At 50.5% G+C, this 18,245-nt stretch overlaps 1 protein-coding gene across 3 annotated transcripts in view; it reads left to right on the top strand.

Moving 5' to 3' along the window:
- Positions 1 to 18,245, top strand: part of ENTREP2 (endosomal transmembrane epsin interactor 2) — a 133,212-nt gene that overhangs the window by 36,004 nt on the left and 78,963 nt on the right. The window lies entirely within an intron of this gene.

Raw genomic sequence — 18,245 nt, 5'->3', positions numbered from 1 at the left:
TTGAAATATCTATTCTCAGCATAGAGGGGGGGAAAGGCTCTCGTACCCACTGGAGGGAATGATGACAGTGTCACCTTCATACCTGGTGACTCACTCGTCCGATTTCAAAGGGTTGATGCTAAAATCGGAGGCCTCAGTGAAACCCTCGAGTGGAGCTACTCACTGCGGCTTCACCGTAGTCGGAAGCTTCCCGCGTCTCTAGCGCTAGCAGGACGTTTGCACTATTCCGTTCTTAGATCATATGTGACCCTTAAAACCATGTTTTCAAAGAATATTCCGTGGCCTGGGGCATGTTAAAGGAACATACAGCGAGACCCCTGTTAGGCGGCGGAATTCCAGTTTTGTGTGGTGTGGCCGTTCGGGCGCGAGAAAGCCCGAAGGGAAACGGGTCCCAGTGGGAACAGTGGGCGTCTCCAGGGGCTCGTCCGTATCCATATTTCCTTTATTCTTTGCTGCGCTTTCTCCGCTTCCTTCCTTCATCATGTGGTACCGTCATAACTGGACACGAAGGCGGCTTGAGGCGTCCAGCCGAGGCCCCCGGGGCCGTGGCCAGCAGGCGGGTCCCCCTCTGTATTGCCTGGGGACAGAGCTGGGCTTTGGCAGGTGGCGTCCACGGACCCCCGCGGAGATTCCAGTCATCACTAAGTACTTCCTGTATTTTATTTTATTTTTGTTAATACTCACCTGAGGATATATATATATTTTTGTTGTTCACAATATTACAGATGTCTCCTTTTTTCCCCAATGACCCCTCCACCCTGCACCCACTCCCCACCCCAGGCCTTCCCCACACTTTTGTCTGTGTCCATTGGTTAAGCAAATGTGAATATAAATTCTTTGGTTAATCTCTCCCCACCCACCCACTCCCACCTTCACTCTGAGATTCGTCAGTCTGTTCCTTGCCACTGCATCTGTTTTGTTCATCAGATTTTTGTGTTTCGATTCTACATATGAGTGAGATCATGTGATACTTGTCTTTCTCTGCCTGGCTTATTTCACTTAGCATAATACTCTCCAGGTCCCTCCGTGCTGTCCCAAAAGGTAAGACATCCTTTTTCACAGCTGCGTAGTATTCCATGGTGTGAATGTGCCACAGCTTTTCTATCCACTCACCTACTGATGGGCACTTGGGCTGTTTCCAGATCTTAGCTACTGTAAATTGCGCTGCTATGAACATAGGGGAGCTTATATTCTTTCTTTAGTGTTTCGGGATTCTTAGGATATATTCGTAGAAGTGGAATCACTGGGTCAAACGGCAGCTCCATTTTTAACGTTTTGAGGAAACTCCACGCTCTTTTCCATAGTGGCTGCACCCGTCGGCATTCCCACCAGCAGGGCACCAGGGTCCCCTTTCTCCACACCCTCGCCAGCACGTGCCGTTTATTGATTTGTTGATGGAGCCATTCTGGCAGGTGTGAGGTGATACCTCAGTGTGGTTTTAATTTGCATCTCTGACGATTAGCGACGTTGAGCATTTTGTATTTTGAGGCTGATTTCCTTTGCGGGGCAGAAGCTTTTTAGTTTGATGTAGTCCCGTATGTTTATTCTTGTGGGTTTTTTCCCCCGCCATCTCTCTCCTAAGGTTTCTTTTCTTTGGCTGGGGCTAAAGCCTTTGGTCTTGGGTCAGAGGGTCCTGCCTCCTCCAACCCTGCTGGGGGGGTTTCCAGAGAAACCCGCCGCTGACCTCGGCGTCCACCGCTCTGCCACAGCAGGTCCTCCACCTGAGTCCCGGCCTTGCCGCCGCCAGCAGCCCTGAGGATATATTTTTTAATTGATTGCTTTTTAGAGAGACTAGGAGGGAGGGAGAGAGAGAGAAACATTGATCTGAGAGAGACACACCGATTCATTGCCTCCTGCACATGCCCTGACCAGGGCTGGGGACCGAACCTGCAACCCAGGTATAGGCCCTTGACCGGGAATCGAACCCACAGCCGTTCGGTGCTTCGGCTGATGCTCTAACCACTGGGCCATGCCGGCCAGGGAAATATTTCCTGTATTTTAAAATCAGGGCCCAAAGCCCACGGTTAATATTTCAGTGGGTCCGTGTGTGTTTGTAATCGATCTGTCCAACCAGAGCCCCCCTACGCCCATGAGGACAGGGTTATAAAAGCGTCCAGCCCGTTTTCGGGGATGCTGGCCTGTGTGTGACGCCCACAGCCTCAGTCACCCGCTGTCCCTGGAGGCCTGCTGTGCGTGCTGGGGACTCAGAGTCCTGACCTCAGTGCAGCTGACGGCTGTGGGGGACAAGGTCAGACCAGACACCCACACAGGCATGAGGCAGGTCAGCGAACAGAGTGCAGACGCCAGGACAATGACACTAGAGCAGCTCATCAGGGCCACCTGCCTGGAGGAGGTGAGGTTGAAGCGGTGACCCGGGTGACCTGGAGACTTGGTGAAGCAAAATGCAAAACAGCCCTGGCTGGCGTGGCTCAGTGGTTAGAGCACCAGCCCTCACACTAAAGGGTTGCGGGTTTGATTCCTGGTCAAGGGCACGTACCTGGGTTGCAGGTTCGATCCCCGGCCCTGGTCCGGGCGCGTGTGGGAGGCAACCAATCGATGTCTCTCTCTCTCCAACCCCCTTCCACTCTCTCTAAAAAAAAAAAAAAAAATCAATGAAAAAAAGATCCTTGGGTGATGATTAACCCCCCTCCCCCAAAAAACACACAAACAAACAGCAAAAACAAAAGCACATGCTAGGTTTCCAGCATGGCTGGTGTGCTCACAGGACAGACAGACGGGACGGGCGTGCCTGGACCAGGCGCACTGGGGGCGGAGGGGACAGCCAAGCCCCAGGGCTGCAGGTGCATTGCATCCGAATTGCAGAAAGTTCCCTGAGAGCTTGTGAGCTGGCCTGTGCAGGAGTTGCCTCCAGCTGACCCAAGTCTTTTAACTTAGAATTGGGGTCGGGCATTGAGGAAACATGTCACCAGCGCGTGTTTGACGCCATCCGCTCGGCCCGCTCTTCGGGAGGTGAGCGCGTCCTGCAATCAGGGGGCCCCTTAGAGCCGAGAGCCACTTCAGAGCCACAGAGGATGTGCTCCTCTGCAATTTGTCCTGATTCCGCTAACCAGCAAAATAGCCGGCTCCCGGGAAAGAAAATGCAAATGCCTTCGTCGCTGCCAGCCTTGGAGAACTTCCCAATCAGAATGGTTTTGTGTTCATTTCATTAGTCTGCAGAGTGGAAATGGAGGATTCTCAGACCTGGGTGAAAGGAAATGGGTTGATCTCTGCTCCCACCTCCCACTCCTTGCCCTTATAAAAAATTGTAATTAAATAGGGTTTCCCCCCCCACATGGAAATAGGTCCGTAAGATTTATTTTTTTTTTAAATTCATGTTCTGATTTTTCTCAAGCTGTGCTCTCTGTGCCCTGCGCCTGATGCTAAGGGGTTGTAAAATTTATAATCAAGCAAACGAGGTTATCATTGCTTCAGTCTGAAATAATTTGAACAAAAATGGTTATTGATATGGTATAGATTTTGGGAGAGATTGCCACAAAATATTTATTTTGTGGGTTATATTTCTGTTAAATACGCACCTGAAAAATCTTTCTGGGGCAAGCTGTCGGGTTATATTGTTAAGGGGATACTTCCAAGCGTAGGCGGCAGTTGTAGACCATTTGGAATGACACGTAGGTGGGTCCCTCCTTCCCCAGCAGACAGGTTTCATGAAAATTTAGGTTCGTAAAAAAGGTATGTGGAATGCTTTCTTTATGGAGCCCTGCGTCATCGCAGTGAAGCCGTAGGGGCCAGAGTGGCGCAGCAGGGAGGAGGGCGCAGATGCTCGAGCCAGACGGCCTGGCTCGGCGCTTACCACCAACGCGGCCTGATCGCCGTTTCCTGGCCACTTGGACCGGATCGTAACAGTCCCTCCCTCTTCAGATCCTCGTAGTAGCTAAGCATGGACCTTGTACGCATCAGTGACCCTTAGTATTTACACCTCTGGAATGGGCCTATTCAGGGGCAAGTGGCGGAAGCCAGCTGTGGCGAACTTAAGCAAAAGGGGGGTTATTGGAAGGAAGTTGGGGAGGTGGGAGCTCAGAAGAGTAGGGCCAGTAAAACTAGAAATAGGGGCAGCCTCAGTGACCTCCAGCGCAGTTCCATTTTGTTTTCCCTTCTGTCCTTTTGTCAGTCCGCCCAAGACTCAGAGTGGGTCTTTGGCTATGTGGGGGGACGCGGTGGTCTCCAGGAACATTAAAGGTAGGTCAGATCAGAGCTGGTAGCGCAGGGTATTCTTCCCAACCTCCCTCCCTCTGTCGCTCTCTCTTCCTGCCATTCATCTTCCCATCTATCCATCCACCCACCCATCCACCCCACCCACTCACCCATCCATCTATCCACTATCCATCCATCCACCCACTATCCATCCATCCACCTACTATCCACCCACCCACCCACCCATCCACCCACTCTCCATCCACCTACCCACCCACCCACCTACCCACCCAGCCATCCACCCACCCATCCATCCACCCACCCATCCATCCATTCACCCACCCACCCATCCATCCACCCACCCATCCATTCATACACCCATCCATCCACTCACCCATCCACCCATCCATCCATGCATCCATCCATCCACGCATCCATCCATCTACCTACTATCCATCCACCCACCCACCCATCCACCCATCCATCCATCCACCCACCCATCCACCCACCCACCCATCCATCCACCCACCCACCTACCCACCCCTCCATCTATCCATCCATCCATCCATCCATCCATCGATCCATCCATCCATCCATAATGCTCTGAGTGCCTGCTGTGTGCCATGTCCCATGTTAGGAGCTGGAGGTACATAGCCTTAGACAAAAAAGATCAGGTCTTGCCTGGTGAGCTTACATTCTTGAGCCAGAAGACGGTAGTTAATAAGTAAGCCATTTCACATGGAGAAATTAAATTGAAAAGGAAATTAAACTGCAGTGCAGTAGACAGGGGCCAGGGCTCTGCTTTGGACTGGGGCTCAGCGAAGGCCTCTCTGTGACCAGGTGACCTTTGAGTTGAGACCTGCATGATGGGTGGAGCCAGCCATGGGAAGAGCCTCTGTCAAGGAGGAGAAGCAGTCAGGACCTCTAACCTGTCTCTCCCCACTTCCTCCTGTGTTGCTGAGGTCACCTGGAAGTTGGTTTCCGGTTGCTGCTGGTGTGGCCACCCCATCAGTTGTATCTAGGGACGTCATGGGCCATGCTGCCGGGCCCTGATCTTTGTCTTTTGCCTGCCCCACCTTGGCTTTGGGCAAAGCATCCATCTCTGTGAATCTGCATGTCCCCTGCCAAGTCCTGAGTGGGCTTAGGGCCTGCGTAGAGTGCTCAGCAGAAGTCCCCACGTCCTGCATTTCCCAGACTTTCCCCTCAGAGCTGACTTCTCGGTAGAGACAGCGTGTCCATGTGGTTGGGGTGGGGAATACAGGCTTCTGCGAGTCAGAGAAAGTGCAGGTAGGGCTTCGTGGCCTTGCCTCAGGCACCGGTGACTGAAGCAGCCCCGCCGATTGGGGTGACCTGTCATTGTGGCTCTTTTAATGGGACTTCCACCTTCACCCAGCGCCCCCAGTCAATGAGATTGGGTATTGCTCAGTCCTGTTCTAAAGCTGTTACCTGGTTACTGCTCTGAGGACCGTGGCCAATAGTTTCAGACCCTTGCTCTCTGTAGGTGTCAACCACACACTGGTTTGCTCTCCTGCGTGACCTTGAGTCAGGACAGAGGGGAGGAAGGACTGAAGCCAAGGAAGGAGGTGGCATTTTTCATGGGTTAAATGTGCTGTGGGGTATACATAGAAATGACATATCCCAGCTTCAGCACAGGACACCCAAATCCCAAAACTCAGTGTCAACATTGCACGTGGGACGGAGAAGACCTCTCATTTGGGAGATGAGTGTGAAAACAGAGCTGGGGGCGCCCCTCAGGAGCACGTTCAGAGTGGCCGCCGGACACGTCGGAGATTCCAGGGGCCTCTGAGCCGTGGAAGTGGTTGCCTGTGGCCCTGCTCACCCCAGACTATATTTAAGCTTTTCATTTGGCAAGCATCAGGGTGACTGACTGCTCCGTCTCTGTATTTTATGGTTTCTAAATGTGACGCTGTATCTTGACGCTTTCATTGGACTAACTTTGACCTCAGCTGGTGAGTGGCGGCCCTGGAAACCCCCGAGTTATGAAATCTGCCCATTCTGCGTGCTCTTTCTAACACAGTGACACGTTCGGAAATAATAGGCTTGGACGGAGAACACTGGCCAGCTTACATTCTGTGCCCTAATCATGCATCTTTAAACAATTCGGAAATTTTTCTTTTCTCTTGGTAAGACCGCTTAAGAAAAATGGAAAAGCGATGCTTTCAAAAATGAAAATATATTTTTTAAGCGCGCCAGAGTTTAGCGGTTCAAAAACTTCCCGTGAAAAAACTGATTAGGAATGGACAGAGCTAACCACAGGGCTGCTAGCGAGTGGCTGCAGACGTCTGGTGATTCTGCGGACATCCCATCCCAGGTTTTGGCTTTATTAGTTTACTCCATTGACTCTTAAACATGTCTGTTTTCTCACTTGATGTCCCATTCGAAAGTTAATTCGTATACTAATTAGGTTAGGTGCGTATCACAGTATTTTGTCATCATATAGAGCCAGGGAGTAAACTGCTTATGTTGTGATGAATTTGTTCATCTCCATGTCAGTTTTGCACGTGCAAGGTAGAGAGATCTTAGAGAATGTCCTCAAAACGAAACGCTAGAAGATAATGCAGCGACATTTATTTGTTTTAGAAGGAAAAAGATTGTTAAGCAAATTCCTCTAGGCTTTCTGTATGTGAGATGTCTAAGCTCATTCACGTAAATGAGCAAACAGTAGATATCTTGAGAAATATAAAGTCTCTGCATTCCATTTCTGAAAAAAGAAATTACTGGAAGTGCATAAGCAAAATGTAAAATATTTTCAATAACAATAAATTGAGAAATGAGAAGCACTGGTATAAATAATGCTGCAGTAAGCAATTAAAACAAGAAAATGTAGCTAAGTTTGAATCGTTGATGCTAATGTGGTCATTCAAGAAAATTTAGTCGATAAAATATATTTTTAAAAAAAAAAAGAAAAAATTTAGGAGGTATGTGGAGTAGAAAAATCTTGCTATCTTGAGTCAGGCCTGTAGGTATATGTGTTATTGATATACACATGTTAGATCTATAATTTAAAGTAGATATTTAAAAGTTTGTATAGAAAGTAGATGTATAATTTCCAAATGACTAGAAAAAACAACAACAAACCAATAGAAAAGTTGACCAAAATAGCAAAAGTCAGGGAAATTAGAAACACAAATGATAAGAAAATGTAGTAAACAAACATAAAAATAAGATAGCAGGGGAAAACATCAGATATGTTAGCGATATCCCAACAAATGTAAGTTGCTTAAATTCCCGTTTTAAAAGGCAGTGCTTTTGGATTGGGTGGGACAGAAGCCAAAGTCAGATCGATGCTACTGACTCAAAAAACATGCTTAAAATAACAGACTAGGGCATATGCAAAGAAATATCTGAACAGGGCCAAGAAAAAGAGAGCACGACTATCAATATAAGATCAAGTAGAATACAATATAAAAATAATTCTAAACAGAAGAAATAATTTAAAACTACTAATAAGAGTGTAATCATCACCAAAGATATTTGGAAATACATTGTCCGATGGGTTTTGATGGTGGAAACGGAATGTACTGAGTCAGTAGAATTAGAAGAACATGACTCGGTTGGCAAGAAGATGCTTGGAGACACAGACATGATAAAGACTTGATATTCTGTGACGACTGCTGAGGGAGGAACTGGGGAAGGATCTGGTAGGAATTTGTACAAAGAACAACTTGCAGAAAAGCTCGAGCTGGAAATTCAAGGCACTGTGAGCTGGAAAACACAGGGTTGGGCACCGCCCAGCATTGCTTTCTGCCTCATGGTTAACATCAGAATGAATAAATCAGCCCCCTTTCTCGCTGTCATCAATGCGCTTGGGTGATTAGTTGTCCAGGCCGCCTACAGCCTCTGCTGGCTTCTTTACCTGAGCGGTTAGGACCTGCCCAAAAGGGTGGAAGAGAGTCAACAACAATATTAACCGAGATCTTTTTCCATGACAGGGAGAACCTGAGACAGTCTAAGTGGCCACCATTGGAGGAAGGATGTCCGTAGTACATTTTTTTTTTAAATACGTTTTTTACTGATTCCAGAGAGAGGAAGGGAGATGGAGAGAGAGACAGAAACATCAATGAGAGCGAAACATCAATCAGCTGCCTCCTGCTCGCCCCCTGCTGGGGATCGAGCCGGGCCTGTGCCCTGACCGGGAATCGAACCTTGACCTTCCGGTTCACAAGAGGATGTTTAACCAACTGACCCACACGGGTCAGACCACAATATATTTTTTTTAAAAAACTCTACTGTGAACCTAGTCTTTTTAAAAAATGAACTTTATGAACAGAAAAAAATTTAGGTATAAATACACTTGAACATTGCCATTGGTTTGTGTCTACTCAATATGGGTAAATTTTACTTTCTTCCCTTTAATTTTTCATACTGTGTAATTTTAGCAGCATGGGTATGTATTACTTATATAGTCAGGGAAAGCCATTTCCATTTTGAAAAAAAATCCGCTCTGCCCTATCTCTCTGAATTCCCGCTATAATTTCCTATGCCCGAATTTCCTGTAACATGTGCAGGGAACGGCTGCTTATGCAAGGTGTTAAATATGTATTTTGAATTAAAAAAAAGATCCCAAGGTCACATTTGGGGAAGGCCTAGCTCTTCGAGGTTGGACTGTTTTCTTCTTTCCTGCGATGTGTACTAGAACGTCTCAGTGTGTGTTGGTCTCACGTGCCCTGCGCCTGGTCATGAAAGGGACATACGATATCGTGGATTCAGACTTCATTGACTATGGGACCCTTTAAAAATTTTTTAAAAATATGTTCTTATTGATTTTAGGCAGGAAGGGAGAGGGAGAGAAAGAGAAACATCAATGAAAGAGAGTTGTCATCGATTGATTGCCTCCTGCATACCCCCTGCTGGGGATGGAGCCCGAAACCCAGGCATGTGCCCTGACCGGGAATCGAACTGGGGAACCTCTTGGTTCACGGCTCGATGCTCAACCACTGAGCCACACCGGCCGGGCTGCAACCCTTTTTAGATGTGTTTCTTGAGAAACTAGTATTCTGTGGGAAACCTTCAGAGACACACTCATCTATCCCAGAATTATTCATTTGATTACGTATCTCAGTTCCCACCCAGGTACCTCTTTCCCTCCGAGATCTGGTCTGATTGGCTGGGGCCTGCTTCTGTTCGCTTGGCCAAGCTTTCCTAAGCTTTTTCCATACTTTCCTTCTAATTCACCAAGATTACATGGTCTGTCGTCTCAAATCCCCATGCTCGGGGATTTGAGCACTGCCTGTCTTATCCAAATTGGACGCTCAAAACCTTTGTGAGTCCCTGTCACCTTCCATCCACCCTGGTCTGTCCATATAAAGGCATCTCTTCTGAAGCATCCAGAAAACAGATTTGCTGATGATTTTGTAGGGGCGATGGTGGTGTCTGGGGGATTCCCCTGACACAGTTGAGAGCCAGCAATTTTAATGTTAGAAACCTCTAGGCGTCTGTGGCTTTACAGCTACCGGGGATCTTTCTTTCTTTTCTCCAATTTAATATGTAAACTTGCCGCCTTTTCTCCCTCTAAACTCCCAGATTTTGCCCTGTCTCTTCTTTTCAAATACAAGAATCAAACCTTTCTTTCTCCTCTGTAATTCAAGGACTTTAGCTGAAAATGTCATAGGATTGCTAGTACCCAGGGAGGGGCAGGGACCAGATATGAGGTCTGCAGGGTCCTTATTCTTGGTTGGAGGTGACTTGCTCAGGGCCATGCAGGTGGCATGCCCTCCTTTTGAGTCCTTTCCAGGACCTCACGCCATCGTCAGCATCTGGAAGGATGTTGGCTGCTGTCCAGTACTTAGTACATTGCTCATGATATAATAATTGAGGGAATTAACTGCTCTTAATCCTTTTGGTGGTTTAGGGGGAAGGAAAAATCAGATTTGCATTTCCCCACGGTACCATGAAAAATGGAGGGATTGGGAGCTTTGGCATAATTTAGGAGAGTTGACACTCTCAACAAATTTAAATACAGAAGGATCAGCCGTTTCCCCACGGGTGTTACAGATACTGGTTTTACGTGGTTTGAGCATTTCAAGTTTTATGTTACTAAGAAAAAAATATATACATATATACCTTGTTTAAAAACATGTGTCATCTAATAAAAGAAGGACATAGTTTAAAAAAAAAAAGTCAAGCCCGGCTGGTGTGGCTCAGCGGTTGAGCATCAACCTAGGATCCAGGAGGTGGCGGTTCGATTACCAGTCAGGGCACATACCCGGGGTGCAGGCTCCTGGATCCCCAGCAGGGGGCGAGCAGGAGGCAGCCGATCAATGTTTCTCTCTCTCCCTCTCCTTTCACTGAAATCAATAAAATATATATATACATTTTTAAAATATATGTATTTATATATGTATACATACACAAATGTATACATATATACATTTTAAATAGATATGTTTATATATCTATTTAAATATATATTTTAAATATATATTTATATATATACTTTTAAATATATATATTTTAAATATACATATTTTTATATATATATATATATATATATATATATTTAAAGTCAAATTGCAAATAGGAAAACCCAGAAGTTCCCTGCTCTAACTTGCCCAGAGGCAACCACCTTTGACTCAGGCTTTTCCTCGCCGGTAGCCCATCTTCACATTTCTAAGCAGGGCGCAGACCCTCCTCTCTTCCATTCCTCTCTTTCCGACATGATTTTGGGCTTGGCCAGCCTCTGTCTAGGACTCATCACGTTGGGCTCTAAGGACCGAGGCCTACAGAGCGGTGTCGAGGCCCCCCGAGGCCCCGCCTGCCCTTGGCTGGGACGGTGCTCTGTAGATGAGCTTCGCCGCTCCAGGTCACGGGAGGGGCCGGCCACCTGTGTGCCTTTCCTGTGTTATCCCCGCCATTCCACGTACCCGCTTGATAGACATTTGGACAAAAGCGCTTCAAGAAAGAGAGACTGAAGCTGTCCGAGAGCCTCCGGCAGTATTTTGATGAAATCCTGGGCTCGCCGTGCATTTTTGGTTTGCATAGTGCGGCTCCGTGGTAGGATGTCTTTAAAATGTGTTCGCTCTAAGTGCCGAGTACATCGTCTCAACCTGTTATTCTACAACGTCCTACGTTGTTCCTGTTCGTACAGTTGTTGGTGTCCTGCGGGTTGTCCCCTTCCGATTTTTTCGCTGAGTAACGCGTGATTGTTTTTGTGGAGCATGGCCGTATGGCTGGTGTAATCAAATAATAAAAATAGAACTGCAGAGTTTTCCGGAAAATGCAATTAAAGAAGCTGTGAGTGCATGGTTTTGTGGGGTTTTTTTACTCCTGTTTGTAATTGTTCGTTCCAGTTCAGACTAGAGCTATTAGAGAAAATCAGATCTTGATTTGGGATGATTTATATGGAAAATATATTTGAATTATATTTGCAAGATAATATACCCTATTTATATATGTCAAGCACATGAAAGTCCCTCTCTAACCTTTTTTTTTTTTGGTTAATCCTAACCAAAGGATATTTTTTCCCACTGATTTTTAGACAGAGGGAGGGAGGGAGAGAGAGAGAGAAACATCGATGTGAGAGAGACACATCCATTGGTTGCCTCCTGCATGTGCCCCGACCAGGGCCGGGATCGAACCTGCAACCCAGGTACCTGCCCTTGACTGGGAATCGAACCCACGACCCTTTGGTGTGCAGGCCGACGCTCTAACCACTGAGCCACACCGGCCAGGACGCAAGCGTCTTTTATTGACTCAGGTTACGGCGCGCAGGCCTGGGCCCTCCAGACGGCCTTTCTCCAGCGTGGATTTCGCTCTGTGGCTGAGCTTTTCAGTCTGTCCGCGTGGCGTCTTCCGTGGCACGGGTTAGGCCTCCGGTGCCGACTCCGCGATTCACGGGACTGTGTCCCATCTTGGAGACGCGGCTCCAAGTCAGTGACCGCGTCTCACAGTCAGTGCTGAGAGAGGATCGCGGTGAGCGTCTGTGATGACAGCTGTCTCTCGAGTTCTACTCGGTGAAGCTAACCAAGCGCTCTCCACCCCCCTTCTGCAATTCCCTGAGCCAACGTCGTGTTAAGAAGTCTAGGCCACGTTTGTTTTTTAATATTTTTATTGATTTTTAGAGATAGAGGAAGGGAGAGAGAGAGAGAGATGTGAGAGCCGAACATCGATTAGCCGCCTCCTGTACGCCCCCTACTGGGGATTGAGCCCACAACGCAGGCATGTGCCCCGACCAGGAGTGGACCCGGTGACCTTTCGGTGCACAGGGACAGTGCCCAACCAACTGAGCCACACCGGCCAGGGCTGGGCAGAGTTTTCAAAGCTGTGACGGAATCTGGTAGGAATCTGGTAGGAAGAGGTGCCGAGATGGTTCGTGAGCCAAGAACTGCACATAGGGGTCGTGATTGGTGAACCCCGGTCACAGTGTATTTTGGAAATTGTAGCTTCCTGTGTAGGGATTTAAATCAAAAGCCAGAGCCCAGCCGGGCGTGGCTCAGCGGTTGAGCGTCGGCCTAGGATCCAGGGGATCGGGGTTCAATTCCCGGTCAGGGCACAGGCCCGGGTTGTGGGCTCGATCAATGATTCTCTCATCATTGATGTTTCTATCTCTCTCTCTCCCTCTCCCTTCCTTTCTCTGAAATCAATAAAGATATATTTAAAAAAATAATAAATAAATAAAATAAAAGCCAGAGAAACAGACAGCAGGGTAGCAGAGAGATACCGTTTGAAAAATAACCTGCTACACCAGATAAATGCCTTTGAGAAACACGGAATTGGCCTGGGAGTACGGCCATCCACCTATATCGAAATAATAGATTCAAGAAGCAGCTATAACGACTGGCCGAGTAAACAAAGTGCTGAGGGGAAGCGGTTTACACCCTAGAAATTCTATTTCTGTGTATCAGACACGCAGAGCCTCCAAAGTTTACCTGCGAGGAGCCCTTTCCCTAAACATTATCAGATGACCTGCTAATAAATTTGTGAGAAAAACAAAATACACGGGCGCAAAAAAACACGGTGGCTTCACCGCAGGGGAGAGAGGACGGGGGGTCCAGGGTGAGGGATGTTTCTGGAAGCCGTGGTGCCCCAGGCCACGGGCATGGCCAGGTTAAGAGGAGCAGGCGGTGGAGGGCCTTGGGGGGGGCTCAGGCCGGAAAACCGAAGAAGGTGGAGCCCTCAGTGTGCTCAGACACGGAGACTCGGGCCTGTGGGCGATCGGGGTGAGTTTATGATAAATATAGACAAGACGGGAGTGAAATGGGAGGCAGTCGGCTCCAATGAAAGAGTGAAATGTGATTTTTAAAAGGCGCTGTAAGGATCATAATTCCAGCGGCTCCATTCCGGGCAGCGCGCCCGTAGTCATCGCCCCCCCAGCGCGGGAACAGACGCGTGGGAATCGGGGAGGGGCGAGAGGGCGTGTGGATTTCCCCGTGTCTGTCGTGGGCACGTGGGGAGGAAATGCGAGAGGAAACAACCCAAACAACCCTACCTGGCAGCCTCTCTGGGGAACGATTTGGATTTGTCCAATCAGGTAAAAGCACCACTTGGGTCAGAAAAATCTTCGTATATGGAGAAACCTGTTCAGAAATATTCTGCTTGTCGAGATGTCATGTGTGGCCTGGGAGGGGACAGGAGAGGGGCACCTGGGGGCGGAGGCTGCAAGGGCCCAGGCAGGGAGGCTGGCAGCCTGCGGGCCCCGCGGTGCCCAGGTCTGGACAGCAGAGGGCGCTCTGATTGGGGGGGGCAACTGTGAATGTTGGGGAATTTAGGGGGACACTTCAGGGCAGGCATTCCGAGGATGGAGTGCGCTTTGGGGAGACGGACCCCGGAGAGCCAGGACTCGGGAGCACAGTGAGGGCCTGGCCCCGAGAACAGGCCGGCTCCGGGGACACCGGGGCCAAGGCCCTTCCAGGAACAGATTTTGGGGTTTGCATAAATAGCGCGTGGTTTCGTAGCGTTAGAACAGTGGGCCTTTGTCGCAACCACTCGGAAGTGAAGCCGCGATGCGTCTGCCAGGCGGGTTCGCTTCCGACCGTAACTCCAGTGGGTTTAGAAGTTGACGCGGATCCGCGGGTTCACCGGCGTAATTACACTCGGATAGCTTTTCATGATACTTAATGCGGTTTTAATGGAATTAATGTGCTGTGTCAACAAATACGTTGTTTTTATTGCACAAAGAGGAGGCTTTTAAAAGGAGAGAATGGAAATGATTTGCATGTGGTTTATGTAACCTTCTTTCCCAAACTGGGCCGCGTACCTGCCCGGTTGGCATTTCCTTTCCCATGGTGGGTTGAGAGGAGAGGGCAGGAGGCTCTTAGATGCCCTTGGGCCCTGGCTGGACTTCACCTTTGCGACTTGCGTGTGTGGCTTAAACCCCCAGGGCTCCCCGGGAGCAGCAGCCCCCAGCACCGTGGGCCCCGTCGCAGGCTGGGCCTGGCCTCCTGCCCCCTTCCTCAGCCCTGCGGCCGTGAGTCTGCAGAGAGCCTTCAGCCCTGCAGCGCGAGCTCGGCACTCGGGGACCCCACCTACCCCCCCACCCGTGGAAAGTAGCGTCGCAGGGGTCACCTCCCGCTTCCGTGGGTGTGCCTGCCTCTTGGAAGGCGGACCCGGCTGTCGCGGGCTTGAGTTTTAATAGCATGTTTTCTCTTCTGTGTAAAACACGGGAAATAGAAAAGTTGAAGGAAGGAATGAAAATCCCACTCCCCAGAGGGCATCACAGTGCCTTAGGGACCTGGGGCCGGCTCCTCGATGTCCGTGTGGGTGGGCGTTTGTATTTGCTCCATACCAGGGGAGGCGTGCCCCCCGCCAGAGCGTTCCAACCACGGAGCAAACAGGCCAGGGCAGGCAGTTTCCTCTTGCCGAGCACCCAGGTCGTTCCTCATTTTCCAAATCATAAAAACACTTCGACCGATCCCTGGAATTCTTAGAAATGGTGGAATTACAGGCTCAGGATGATATGCATAGTTTAAAATAAGCCGGGATGTAATACATGCGCAGTGCATTTGCATAACACATTTAGCAGATTAAAGATTAAGATCGCAGAACGTTACACATTTCGAAGGAAGTCCCCCACCCTGGCCGGTGTGGCTCAGTTGGCTGAGCGTCGTTTCCTGCGCCGAAAGGTCGCTGGTTCGATTCCTGGTCAGGCCACGTGCCCACGTTGCGGGCTCGGTCCCCAGTGGGGGTGTATATGGGAGGCAACCGATGGGTGTTTTGCTCTCACATTGATGGTTCTCTCTCTCTTTAAAAAAAATCAATTAAAAAAATTTGTTTTTTTAATAGAAAGAAGGTGGCTTTTCTTGTGGAGGTTCTAGTTTGAGGTCTGGCTGCAGCCTCCAGCGGGAAAGGACGTGGAGGGAGTTGGAACCACAGGCTGGACATGAAAGCCTGGGACAGGGAACCCCCGAGCTGAGGGCGGGAGGCGGCAGCCCCGGCCCGAGTGGCTGCAGAGACGTGTGCGTGTCCCAGCAGGGAGCTGAGGTGGACACAGAAGACCCAGGGCCCCCGTAGCCGAGTGAGCCCTGCCATGTGTCCCCAGGGAGCCGGGGCAAAGAAACCCACACAGAAAGAAAACAAATCGGAGAAAGGATGAAGGGGGAGGGCCGCCCGCGTCACGAAACCCAAGGAAACGTTTTGCGCACGCAGCTCAGGAAAACAGAGGTTGATGGACTTGCTCTCATTCCGGGCAGCTCAGAATTTTATTTGCTTTTTTTTTTTTTAAATCTTCACCCGAGGATATGTTTTTATTGATGTTTAGAGAGAGAGAGAGATGAAGGGAGAGGGAAAGAGAGAGAAACCTCGACGTGAGAAACATCCATCCGTTGCCTCCCACGCGGGCCCGGACCAGGGATCGAACCCGCGGCCTTGTGGTGTATGGGGCACCCCTCGAAGCCACGGAGCCACCCGGCCAGGGCCGTCCGCCCCATTTTCGCACCAACAGTCCCTCAGACAACATGCCTGGGGAACACAGTGGTAAGTTGGCGCCCCTGCAGCCACGGGGGGCGCCTGCCAGGTGTTTTGCGACATCCGTCCCGCCCTCAGCCTCCGAGCCGCGTCCTAGGAGGGCTCGTGTCAATACCTAAGAGGCTGCCTTTGAACCGGATTTGAAGATCCGAACAGAGTCCTTGATTTCGGGCACTGAAAGGACGTTTCCGTTTTAGAGGGCAAGATTTAAGGACCAGCCCCCCAGACGGGCAGGCCTTTGGCCATCTGCCATCCCCCGCTTCCCGGCCATCTGCCATCCCCTGTCCTCGGCCTCCACAGCAGGACGTTCTTTCTGGTTTCTTTTTTTTTTTTTTTTTTTTAATATATCTTTATTGACTTCAGGGAGAGGAAAGGAGAGGGAGAGAGAGACAGAAACATCCATGACGAGAGAGCCATTGATCGAGCCCGCACCCCGGGCCTGTGCCCTGACCGGGAATCGAACCCCGATCGCCTGGATCCCAGGTGGACGCTCACCCGCTGAGCCAGGCCCGCCGGGCTCGTTCTGGTTTCTGATGGTATCTCCTGAGTCTGTTTAGGCCGGCGGGACGGGGGGAGAGAGCAGGATGACACCCTTAGGACGGCGCTCAGGCGGTTGGGAAGTGCAGCCTCCCATCTCCCGGCGGCACCAGCCTCTCCCATCCTTGTCGGCGTTTCTCTCACAGCTGCTCAGCTTTCCCTCCCTCTTCTCCGACCCCCTTCGCGGTTTCTTCTTTCACTCTCGGTCAACTGTGGCCTTTGAATAACGCTGCTGGTGGATGACACGGGCCGGGGGTTTGGGGAGGCGAGGTAATGTCACGGCCGAGTCCGTTCCCGACGCGAAGTGCGCCTGCAGAAGGACAGATGCCAGGCAGCGTCTTCCTCGCCCGGGGCCGGAATGGGGCAAAACAAGCGCAAACGGAGACCCGACTGTTTCAGGTGGCCCAGTGGCTAGAGCGTCGCCCCCCCCCCCGCACCAAAGGGTCGTGGGTTCGATTCCCAGCCAAGGGCACTTAACCTGGGTTGTAATTTTGATCCCTACTCCCGGTTGGGGCGCATGTGGGAGGCAACCAATTGATCTCTCTCTCTCTCTCTCTCCCTCCTCCTTCCCCTCTCTCCATTCCACTCTCTCTAAAAATCAATGAGGAAATATCCTCAGGTGAGGATTTAAAAAAAGACCCGACTGTTTCCGAGCAGGGAATGCGCCGCACCCCTTAGTCAGTCACCAGGGTTGGAACCGGCGACCTCACGGAGGATCACTAGCATCTGGGCTTGGGAAGGCCTCTGCGAAGTAGCATTCATCCCCTCCCTAGTTAGAGCTGGTGCTGGAGTGTCTAGACCAGAGGGGCCGGGAAGTCCCCTGGGGAGACACAGGGAAAGAGTGGGTGTTGGGGAACGGGGCTAGCGCTGTATTCTGGGCGTATTCGTGTACTAGGCAGCCCGGCTGGCCGTAACTAAGTATCAAAGGCTGTGCGGCTTACACAACAGAAGTTTATTTTTTTTCACCGTTCTGGAGGCTGGAGGTCCGAGATCGGGGTGCCGCCAGGGTCAGGGTCCGGGGAGGGTCTCTTCCTGGCTCTCAGAGTGCCACCTGCTTGCCGTGTCCCCCTGCGGCCTTCCCAAGGTGTGTACGCCACGAGAGAAAGATGGTTTTCTCTTTTTCTTCCTATAAGGCTACCAATCCCGTCGTGAGGGCCCCACCCGCACAACCTAATTTAACCCCAATTATCCTCTAAAGATCCTATCTCCAGATACAAGGACAGTGGCCCCTGGGGCTTCAACGTGTGGCTTTGGGAAGGACACAAACATTCAGTCCGTAACAATTTAGTTTTCCATCACGCGGTCGCAAATCCCCGCAAGCTTTACGCTCGGCACAACTCCCCGCAGAGAAGGCAGGGGGCTGGGTGACCTGGGGGCGGGGGACTAGCTCCGCTTTCCCAAAAGTAGCGTCTGCAGGCCTCTCTGTGAGTTTGAAATACGCAGCCGCCTAACTCCCAGCGCCAGAGTGGAACCAGGGGCCTGGCGGAGGCTCTTTCCGAAAGCGCCTTCGCTCCTGGGCCCGGGCATGGGTCCCCTCTCGGGAGCGCCTGGGGCCCGGGAGGCCGGCGCGCCCCTGCAGTGGCTGTGGGCTGTGGCCGTGGTGGCCGGTGCTGCGCCTCCCTGCAGCCTGCTCG

The sequence above is a fragment of the Miniopterus natalensis genome, chromosome 22 (genome assembly GCF_054644295.1).
Source record: "Miniopterus natalensis isolate mMinNat1 chromosome 22, mMinNat1.hap1, whole genome shotgun sequence".
Taxonomy (NCBI): Eukaryota; Metazoa; Chordata; class Mammalia; order Chiroptera; family Miniopteridae; genus Miniopterus; species Miniopterus natalensis.
The sequence above is the reverse complement of the archived record's forward strand: the minus strand, read 5'-3'. Positions and strand labels throughout refer to the sequence as shown.